Raw genomic sequence first — 11294 nt, forward strand, 5'->3', positions numbered from 1 at the left:
TACATTGTGTTCTTTAGATTTAACATATAAAGTAAAGAAATAAAGTGTACAGTGACTGCATATATGCCTTGTAATAGTTTGTACTGTATATGGACTTTCACTAAGGATACAGCTGTGCATCCTTGCTCTTAGCTCTTCAGCATTTGCAATTTAGGAATCAAGACATCCTTCAAGATGTCGCACTGAAAGGAAGTCAGAGGAGACAAGAAGGCTCAAAATAGTGAAATGAAATGCCTTGCAACTGCATGCTGGACCTGGGGGATCAACTGCATATAAAAGATGGATGTAGCCACAGTGATGTGACCCACTGGTTTGTAGACCACTGTTTTGAGGCCTCACGTTTGGCATTTTGGCTGTCGGCCATCATGTTTTGTTTTTTTTTTTTAAACTGTATATGACAACCAAAGGGGCAGATCTGACTGAGAACCCAAGCACATTGCAAAAACTCATAGAAGCAACCTGCCCGTCATAAAGTAGCCAGACCCTACAACATACCCTGTTTTGTCGTCTATTTTCCTCTAAATAGGACCATAATTTACAAAGTGCACATCTTGCTGTATTGAAGGTGGCTTGAAACTAACAACTGAGACCATAAACTCATTAGGAAAATGTTTATTAATGTGACAAATCAAGTGAGAAGTTGGGTCATTTTCTAATAGACTTCTATACAATTAGACTCCTTTTTGCAACCAGAAGAATCACCCCCCTGGTGGCCATTAGAAAAAAAATAAAGCACTTCTGCACTGTTCTTACTTTTCAGACCTGCAGGCTGCATCTATTTTTTAAAATACAGAGCCTATGGACATCTGGGACCCTAATGCAGTTGCCCACTTCTCCCTTTCTGCAATCCATCCTAGATGATTGTAAGATAACAATAACATAGCATTATAAGATTTGTCGATGCTGTTGTTGTCTCATTTTTGTCACTATTTCTGGCACTTTTTATTGAATAGTCATTCAGTGTACATTCCCTCTGCACTACATCTCAACATGGTACTTTCCTTGTCTGTCCTACACAAAAAATACCCACATCTAAGAGATCCACTGACAGTTATACCAGCACATACTGGACACAATGCAGATGACAGTAGTTGACTTAAAAAGAACAACAGACCGTTTAGCTGCACTCTATGGAACAGATGTTGCTTTTTATTTTTCTCAAGGAACACTGGGATATGTATTATTAATTTGGGTTATCATTAACACAGTTGCTGTTAGTGCCAGAAATCCTGTGTGACCAATCAGGACAGACAATTTACTCAACCAGTGATATAATCCTTTGTAAAGAAAACAAGAAGAATATGGACTTTACTAACAGCAGCAGATGCTTAAACTCTCATTACGGTGCTGAAAGGGAGCAGAAAAATAATTGCAGTTACTACAGTCTGTTTGTCCAGCACAGCGAGCTGCAGTGTGTTTACAGCACAAACAGCCTGCGCAGCGACCGGCGTGTCCAATTTATTTGCAGCTTCTGACAAACCCAAAACGTCAAGTCATCCCTTCTCCCCCCAGAGGACACTCACTACTCTCCTCTTTGGGGTGGGAGGGAGGAGAGGGGAGTCATTCCAAGCAGCTTCAGCAGCAGTTTCACTTGGCTTCAAGCTGCGTGTCGTGTACAGCAGTGGCATTCTCAGCGCATCTGAGATAATCTGGGTGTGAACATGAATCTTGTGGATCACTGCACCTGACAAAGAAACACATGGAGGTAAAAATGTGAAGCCAGTTGCTGTCCAGTCAGATTTTGTTGCTCCTTTCCGCTGCCAATCGTGTCACTCGAGCATCAGCGTCCTCCCTCCACGATAATGCCACTGTCTCCATGGTGATGTAGCTGCCACAAACCAGTATCCCTGCCAGCATCTACCAACACACACACACACCAGGCAAAATCCCACTGTGTCATTTTACAGTTGCTTTTTTTTTCTCCCCATGCCGCTCTGTTTACGAAATTAATTTGTGGTTGTGACGCCTCGCTCCATCTTATTGAGTATTAATGCTGTCTCAGATTACCAGACAGCTTTCCAGCCCCCCGGGGGACGCAAATCTCTCAGACTAGAGAGCGAGTCAGAGGCAGGAGAACGGGTGAAAAAGCGTCAACGCTGCTCTCTAATTGGGGGTGACAAGTGCTGAAGGTTTCATATTTGAGGACTTCTCCCAGAGGTGGTTAATGCAGTGATTACAATGAAATGTCAGCTCCCGTGACACCTTTGGCGAGGAAGACATCAGAGACGTTGTGTATCTCGATTCTGCTCTGCACACTAGCTGTCATGTAGCCTAAGGTTCACCTTTTCTGTGCTTTTGTTCTAAGGAGCTTCTTGGCACACTGTGCACTCTGTTACACTGACAAATCCTCTTCCTTCTCCCATGTCCTGTATATTTCCTTTTACCTTATGTGACCTGGCCGAGGACTCGGCGCTCGCCTTGCCAAGCGCTGGACGTGAACTACATCATCTGCGCCGCTCTCCAGCCCATCAATCAGACTCTCCAGCGGCCATGAAATGAGCCATGTGCGGCACGGGTAGGGCACAGAAAGACAACAATGGTTTAATATACTCAGAAGCTCCAGATTTCCATTCCTGGTGCCTTTTTCTTGGACTAAAACAGCTCGAACAAGGGTAGTCATAATATCAAACGGCGGCCTTGGCAGGTGATTACAAAGGCTTCGACTCACAAAGCAGGAAGGGTAAAGCAAAGATGACCAAGCATTTTAAGACGAGATAGGGGAGTTGTTCCCTCTTGTCACCTCAATCCACCACAACAATTAGCTGCTGACAGTGACATAGGAGCCTAATAATGAGCTCTAGCATGGTGGATGGGGCGAAGGAGGGGGGGCTCATTCCCAAACATATGGTGCCACTTTAATCTGCAGCCTCCATCAGACGAGTCTGGCTGACAGAACAAGGTTCCATTTCAAGCACATCAAAAAAAGGAACAAATATAGCGAGCTGTATCCACAAAGTACAACCAACATCTACTCACATATTCTCAATGAAAGGATCTTTATGCTTTTTGGTGTTGCAAGAAGTTGAGCGCTGACGAATATCCAGATTGAAGAAGTTGCCAAGGAAACCAGAGACTAGAGCCTCTGTGTTTTTTGATAGAATAGCACTTTTCTGGGTGAGAGGGTTGCAATTTGCTTCCTTGTTAGCTTGGGTCACAACCTGCCATCCATTAGAGGCTCTGAGTAATCCTCATAGGTGAGCCCCAGCCTCAGACCCTGTAATCATTAGTCCAACACCTGCTAGTATTGTCCCCTCCATCACATGACCCCTCCCCAGAGGCTGAACCCAGGCTGGGGTTTTTGCCGGTGCGACTCCCCCAGGACTTCTTGTCCTCCCACCGGGGGCCTTCTCATAATCCTATTAGACCCAGTCATCTGCACTGCATCAAAAAAAAAAAAAAGGTGCCGATTGATCCCGAACCACAAACCCTCTATGTCTCGAGGTGGCCCAAAGAGTAAAACTCTCCCCATGTTTCACTTTTTTTTCCTCTTTACATGTGAGTAAAACCGTGAACTTCCTCCTGGGCTTGTTTTAGAGATTTTCTACGTGATAAAGCAGCTGGATTAAAGAGGCTCCTAAAAAACTTACACCCTTCAAACAGAATGCAGATGAAAAACTGTTGCGCAACTAGTAAGTGTCCAACTCAGAGGTTTTGCTTGTGAAAAAAAAGAAATAGGAATCTGTTTTATAAGCTGCAGGGATATAGACTAGACTTAAGCCGAGCCTTATGACTTCCTCGTACTGAAAGGCACCAGAGATTATTTCAACCTTTGCACAGAGAATGTGACAAAACCCAGTCCTTTGTTGGAGCAGCTGAAATACATACAGCTTTGCTTAGAAAAAAAATCTCCATTTGAAAACACAAACTAGTCTGCAGTGACGCTAGCTGCTCTGTGAGGCTCCATTTCGTTAAATGACACATAACATGCAATAACAATGCTTAATAGGTGTATGTTTATCCTGGCTTTCATTACGCATTTTAGCATGCTAATATTTGCTCATTAGCAACGACACAATTAAGCATGATGGTAATATTGGGAAGTAGGGCTGCACATATCATTTCAGCAGTGGCACTACGATGTGCACATGCAAAATAGTTGCATAGTGTGAAGTAAGATGCCAAAAAAAAGTCAAAAAAAACTCCCTCGGTTCTCACTTTCTATGACAAATATGCATAAAAAGTTTGTCTAATAGAGCAGGATTTGCTCAGATTTAATCATTCTTGCATAGTTTTCTAAAAGACTCCACATACGTGCAGCAAAATGAGCGAGGAACAGAAGACAAACACTAAAAAAGGAAGATCTAGTTGCAAAAAGAAACACAGTCCCAGTGGTTTGGAAATATTTTGGCTTAAAGGATGATGTTGACCAGAAACAGGTGCTCTACCAGTAGCATCTCGCAGTTCTTGTCACCACACGAGGCAACACAACTACTTGGTTTGAACATTTAAATCAGCATTACAAAGCTCTGAATCACAGCTCAAAGCAAAAAGCTATTTAGTGCTACATCATATGAGAAAGATTTCAAATGGCTTTTTTGAAAATATGGATTTTTAATGCGGATGCACTCCCCTATAAAATCCACCCTATCAGTCTAGAATGATCAATTCTTTCCAAAAACAGTCATTCAAGTAAGTAAATGTACACTATCTTTCAAAAGTTTAGGGTCACCCGGGCAATTTCATGTTTTCCATGAAAATTCAAACTTTTATTCATGTGCTAACATAACTGCACAAAGGTTTCCTAATCATCAATTAGCCTTTCAACACCATTAGCTAACACAATGTAGCATTAGAACACAGGAGTGATGGTTGCTGGAAATGTTCCTCTGTACCCCTATGGAGATATTCCATTAAAAATCAGCTGTTTCCAGCTAGAATAGTCATTTACCACATTAACAATGTCTAGACTGGATTTATGATTCATTTAACATTATCTTCATTGAAAAAAATGCCTTTTTTTTTCAAAAATATGGACATTTGAAGGACTGCTTTTGAACAGTAGTGTACGTTTTTCCAATATGGTGCAGCCCCAATCACAAGGTTTTAAGATATTTACACATAAATTTAAGTACAAGACATGCGAAAAAGAACATGAATATCTGTACAAAATGTCATGGAAATCAATCCAATAGCTGTGGGGACATTTCACTTCAAATCACATGTAAAAACCTCATGGTGGTGCTAGAAGAAACATAGGGTATCATTAATGATTCATCGTCTTGGAATCACCTGTACAAACATTTTTACCAACGACTGAAAACTTTGCCAATGATGCTGAATTAAAAATCTGTGCAAAACTACTATACAAAGTCATTAGGATGTATCCTCTGAGGACCATGAATGTCTGTAACAGATTTAATAGCAACTTGCCCAGAAGTTTTACACATATGTCAGTCTGAACCACAGACAGACCCACATAGTTAACCTGCTATAGTGTGGCTAAAAGTAGCACCATTGCTGTAGGTGAAGATGTTCACCAGCTATCAATAAATATTCTTCAAGAAACATACATTAAAAGCTCCAGCATTTATGAGTAGATTGATTGTGTTGAACATCTCTCACATTTTTCCCTCACCGCTAAAACATACATCTCTCCAGAGACCTCACGAGAATATTCCACAGTCTAAAGATCTCACTCAAAATTTGCTGTTACGTAACTGCAGGTTTTTACTGAGATGGAACTTATGGGCCCTTTTCTGGCCCTTGGGTCCCTCTTGGCACAGAGGTTAACCATCAGTGGGTGGAGGTGCACATCGGAGTGGCATGGCTGCAGCCGAGGAATGCGAGGAATTCCCCTTGTAAACACCTCATGCTCCGACGGTCCCCACACTCTTATCTCATCGTACCCATCGCCCCCTTTAATCATCATAATGGTTAGTTATTCATTACCAACGCCCCCGTCTTCTTCATCTATCTGCCTCTCCTGTGGCCTCCACTGCGTTTGGGCAGGTGGGTTCAATAGCGCTGCTGCCAAAGAACCCTTTTGTTTACCTGAGGCCCCACATGGTATATTATTCACTCTGATACCCCCCAATGGGCAAACAGAGCCAATTCTGATACGACTGTATACAGTATAATGGCTTTCAAATGTCAACACCTTGAAAGAGAGAGGGCAGCTCTGCTCGACTGGCCCTGGCTCCTTCTGCTCCTATGGGAACGCTCTTTAGTTGATACGATCATAAGTGGCTGAGGGGGGGAAACATTTATTTTTCTTCTTGGTTGAATAGAGCGGCTTTTGCCATGAGCCCCCCTCTCAGCTTAAACGAAAGTCATTTGGAAAGCAGCTGAGGGCCTTCGTTAAGACTGCATGACATTTGGAAAACACAGGAAAAAGAAACGCAGGCGCAGAGCTGGCGTTCCTCCCTCTTTGCTTGGCTAAAATCCTGTTTTGGCCACTTGCTGTTTTGTCAGGATGGAGGAAGGTTGCAAAGTCCATCCTGGGGGGCTGACATTCCTCCTCAACGGTGTACCACTCGCTACCAGTCATGAGGGATGCTTTACTTACAAGCACAGAAAGCTGCCCACGTTGTCGCGGCCACATTCCCACACAACGCTTTCCCACCAGTGGACGCTCTGCTCCAGGAGTCACAAACCAGATTTTCCCTTTTCCTGCCAATTCCCTGATAAGTTTGTTTAGGAGCCCCAAACAGGAGAGCTGATACTTTCCGGGTGTTTTTTCAGAGTTCATGTAGAACTTTTCCTGACTCTGGTGATAAGAGATTGCTGAGCCACAGCCCTCCAAAAGAAATCCTCTAAAGTTGACAGCAGATATCCCGCCGAAAAGGAAGGTGTTGAAATGGCCGGCAAAAACTTTGGCCTCCGTCATATTTCACTCTTTAAAAAGAAGTGGCAGCGTTTGGCGGTGATAACCTCAGAGGGAAATCCTCTAATTGGTTTTCATGTCATTTGCTCAGTGTTGAATTTATGAGGTTTCATTAGGTTTTTAGGGAGATTTAGCTTATCAGAATCACAAGTGTCATGTCCGGGACAGACTGTTAAACCCTGAGGGACATTATTGGGCAGTAGAGCAAGCCAGGATTAGTTTCACTATCTTTTTTTTTTTTTTTTTTTTTTTAGATTAATTGACTTAAAGATTAACATATAAAATGGCACAAAATATCTATGAATAGCCCACACAGAAGCTGATGTCTTCAAATTGCTTGTTTGGTCCAATCAACAGTCCAAAATCCAAATATACTTAGTTAAAAATGATTTGATCTGAAGTTTTCTCTAGTTTGAGTACCATTGCTCAAGACATGAGCTACAACGACTGGTTGGTAGTTATCTATAAAATTAATCGTCATCTATTTTGATGATTGATTATTTATTTTATGGGAAATCTATTTTAAAAAGTACCAGTAACTGGAAAAATGTTGAGTACGAATCCAACAGTCGACCCCTATTTGTGTTTTCTTTATTTGTTATTTTACAATGTTTGACTGTAAAATGACTCTATTTTCTACCATATTTAAATCAGCAAAAAAAATTTTCCATAAATGAGGGTATTTGAAAGAAAAAATATGTATATCAAGAACTAAAAAAAGGTAAGCAATTTCTAAACTGTTATTTTACAGATTTTTTCAGTTTTGTTAAATAACAGATAATATCTAATAAAATCAAACACATAAAGAAATCATTTACATATTGACTGTAAAAAAAAGCAAAACAAAAAAAGCTCATAATAATGTCCAATAATCTGCATTTTTACAAATGGTAATATTTGCCGTTTATCTGGGACTGAAAAATGGTGAACAATTTTGTCATTTTTACTGATTTTCTCAGTTTTGTTGAATTACAGAAACACATATTTACTGTAAAAAAAGAAAACGAAGTCCATAATAATGTCCAATAATCTGTATTTTTACAAATAGTTATTTGTTCTTTTACAACATCCGAACAGAAAATTACACTATTTAAATTTGTACTAATATTTGCTGTAATTTTCTGCATTTTTCTTTAACAGTTTTTGAACATTACGGTATTGCACCACTTTCCTCAGATTTTAACCAAGTATTTTTTAACTGGCTATTTGATTGTTTTCTGACAGTAGACTAGTTGATTAATTGCCTATTCTGAGCACTAAATGTGGGATTCTATGGAAATATTTAACCTAAAATTGATCTCAAACTACATAAATCAAGCCATGTCAACTCAGTGTCAGGTCGCTGGACTAATGTTGCTTTAAAGAAGCTTCGTCTCCAGGTTCCACTCTAGTTCCACTAAATAAACGAGGACAGAGCAGCAGTCTTACATGGTATCCTCCCTGGATGTACAACAGGTCCCTGAGCATCGTGCACAAAGAATAAATGTCCTCATTAGTGTTAAGTGCTTCGCTCATATGTTCCCTAATACCCATTCATGGTATCACAGCATGTCAGCTCGCCCCGAGGAAGCTGTCAGCTACAGATGTCAATACCCTGCTGACCCCGCTCCCTCCCCCCCCCACACCCACTGCACACATGGCACTGGAGGATTGTCCCCCCTAGAACAAAGGGAGTGGGGGGTTTCTGTGGAGAACAGGCAACCAAACATTCCTGCCACAATGGAAAGAGTGGCCGGCAGGTTCAATTAGAGCACACTTTAAACCGGGCTCACTGTTCTTGAACAAAGCTGAAGCCCCCCCACACTCAAATGGAGGTATTTGGTGATGCTGCTCCAACATTTTAAGAGAGTTTCTCCTATTATCTGCTTTGTTGCCGCCACGCTGCCTAAATAAACTACTGAAAGGGCACTTGGGGGCAGAGATCTTTGAGTTGGAAGATTCATGGCTGTCTGTGTTCAAAAACTTTATGTGTGGAAGGAAAAAAAACACCCAAGCACTGCTGTAAGTGGGACATCCAAGCACTGCAAGGAATATTTGCTCTTTCTAAGAATAAAGTGTCAAATAGAGTCTAATTAAGCACTTCATGGAGCATTTTCTGAACTGGTCATGTTCATTTAAAGCAAAGGCAGAATCATTCCTCATCTTAAATGTATAGAAATTGTGATTTTCCGTGCAGGACAGCTCAACTTCCACCTTTCTCATCATGCAACACTGTGATGAATCGGGATGTGTTGCAATGACATGTTCTGCAGCAGTGACAGGGACTTCACGCTTCGTGCCTGTCACCGCTGCTCATAACTGCTTGGAAACCCTCAGCCCGGCTTGCAACAGATCCGATGTTTAACATAATCGATGCGCAGAGGTATTCTAAGAGCGGTCGATCAATCCCCCCCAGAGGTGGAGGCACAAACTGATGGACTCACCTATTACACAAGGTGCGCCGTATCGTCGGGTACTTGGCGTATCCGAGAGAAATGCTCCCCAAAAGCCGCCGTGTCACACTTCTTCACACCGTCCTGGCGCACATGTTGCCCGTAGAAATGTCAGAATCAGGAGCCCCGGCGGCGGACTGCGGGAGCGGATCGCGTCGCTGTGGCTTCCACGGTGGTGTCCGGGGCGCTTGGACTCGATGCGCAGGGCGACACCCTTCCCTTGGACCTCCGGACCTTCTGGCGCCCAACCCTCACCTCTCCCCGCTGCCGTGAACGAACACCGGGAGCGACTGTCCGCCTCCAGGCAGCGTGATCCGCGATCGCTCCTTTAACGCACGGTGCGCAATTAAGAGGCGCGCAGAACGCCGGTGCCACCCACTAAAAAAAAAAAAAAAGAGAGAGGTTTTCGTGCTGAGTGTACGGACAGGGAATGTTAATGAGGACTGTTGCGGAGTTTCCTCCACGATCGCGGTGAAATTCACTGTCCCGACTGGAAAAAAGCTTAAAGTTACCTTCCAGGAGAGGAGGCAGCGACGCAGTGACGAAATAAAACGTCAATGAAAGTCAAGTGTTGGCCACCTGTCAGTCAGCAAAGTGGGACATTATCCCATTTCATAGGACACTTGTTGATTGAAAACATTTCAGGAATCTTCACTGAGTGGACAGAGCAACCAAAAGCAGCTGTGCAGCGAGAATCATCACTGAATCATCAATAATAATAATAAAAAAATCCTACATCCTCCTGTTCCTGCAGCTGTGGGCTCCACCAGGATTTTTCATTTCAGAGAAAGTCACAGGACATAAAATATTGAAGTGAAATGGTTGGCCAAGCAATTGAAAATCTCCAAATTTTACAGAATTGTAGAATAACATTATTTTTGGCACTGAAGCAGACAAATTAATTTTAAAGGGTAACATGGATTTTCTTCATTAAATTGCTCCTGAACAGCCAAATTAAGATCATTTCAGATCATTTGGGTTCCAAAAACTTAACCTGAGCATAGAACTACTGACACATGGATTTAAGTCCTGAAATGTTTCCCATTATCTCTGATATTGTGGCCCATTTCAAGCCATACTCATCCTTGCTTTCCATGACATCTGGATCATATTTTAGTAATTTGTAGTTTGTCTAGTCCTGGTGGAGGCCAAAGCTGCAGAAACAGGAAGTCACGGGACACAAAATATTGCAATGAAATGTTTGGCCAAGTAACTGCAAATCCCCAAATTTGATTGCTTATTTTACAGAATTGTTTGATAACATTAGTTTTGTCACATCAGCAGACAAATTTAAAGTGTAATATTAAGGGATAACATTGGTTTTATTGGCTTTCTTGTTCGTGAGCAGCTAAAATAAGTACATTTCGAAAGATGTCAAGCCATCCTTATCAGTGCTCCTCATGGCATCTGAGTCATATTCTAGGAAGGTTTAAAAGCATGAGAGACAAGTTAGTTCTGGTGCCCTTGAGTGGCCAAAACAAGCATACTTCTGGTAATTTTGACTCCAAAAAATTGATATTGAACAACTGATACACAGATATAAATCATGCCATCTCTCCTAGGCATGTGGGTCAGGATTTTGGAAGGTTGAAGAGTACGAGAAACAAATTTGTAGTTTGTCTAGTCCTAGTGGAGCCCAAAACTGCAGAAACAGGAGGATGCAGGATTTTTCATTTCAAGTCACAGGACACAAAATATTGAGATGAAATCATTGGTCAGTGAATTGCAAATTCCCAAATTTGATCTCTTATTTTAAAGAAGTGTAGGATAACGTTAGTTTTGGCACTTCATCACACAAATGAAGAGTGTGAAATGAAAGAGTAACATTGGTTTTCTTGGTTTACTCGCTCTTGAGCAACCAAAATAAGTACATTTCAGAAGATTTGGGCTCCATTAATCTTGTATGTTGGACATACAACCACTGATATATAAATATAAGTCATGAAATGTTTCCTATAACTGTTACAGTTGCCCATTTTAAGGCATGGTCGTACCTGCTCCCTATTTCCAAACAAATTTGTAGTCTGTCTGTCTGTCCT

The 11294-nt window shown here is 41.8% G+C and overlaps 1 protein-coding gene across 3 annotated transcripts in view; it reads right to left on the bottom strand.

Annotated features, from left to right (window-relative positions):
- The window catches only part of tmem108 (transmembrane protein 108), a 61887-nt gene extending 52185 nt beyond the window's left edge, over positions 1–9702 (bottom strand). Inside the window, exon 1 of one of the 3 annotated variants that reach the window (XM_035944864.2) lies at positions 9247–9696. The gene's annotated coding sequence lies outside the window, so the exon portion shown is untranslated. Of the gene's footprint in view, positions 1–9246 lie in introns of all 3 variants that reach the window. The other 2 variants (XM_055007151.1, XM_035944867.2) reach the window with 2 other exon arrangements.
- Positions 9703–11294: the final 1592 nt, after the last annotated feature.

The sequence above is a fragment of the Amphiprion ocellaris genome, chromosome 22, assembly GCF_022539595.1.
Source record: "Amphiprion ocellaris isolate individual 3 ecotype Okinawa chromosome 22, ASM2253959v1, whole genome shotgun sequence".
In the NCBI taxonomy this organism is placed as follows: Eukaryota; Metazoa; Chordata; class Actinopteri; family Pomacentridae; genus Amphiprion; species Amphiprion ocellaris.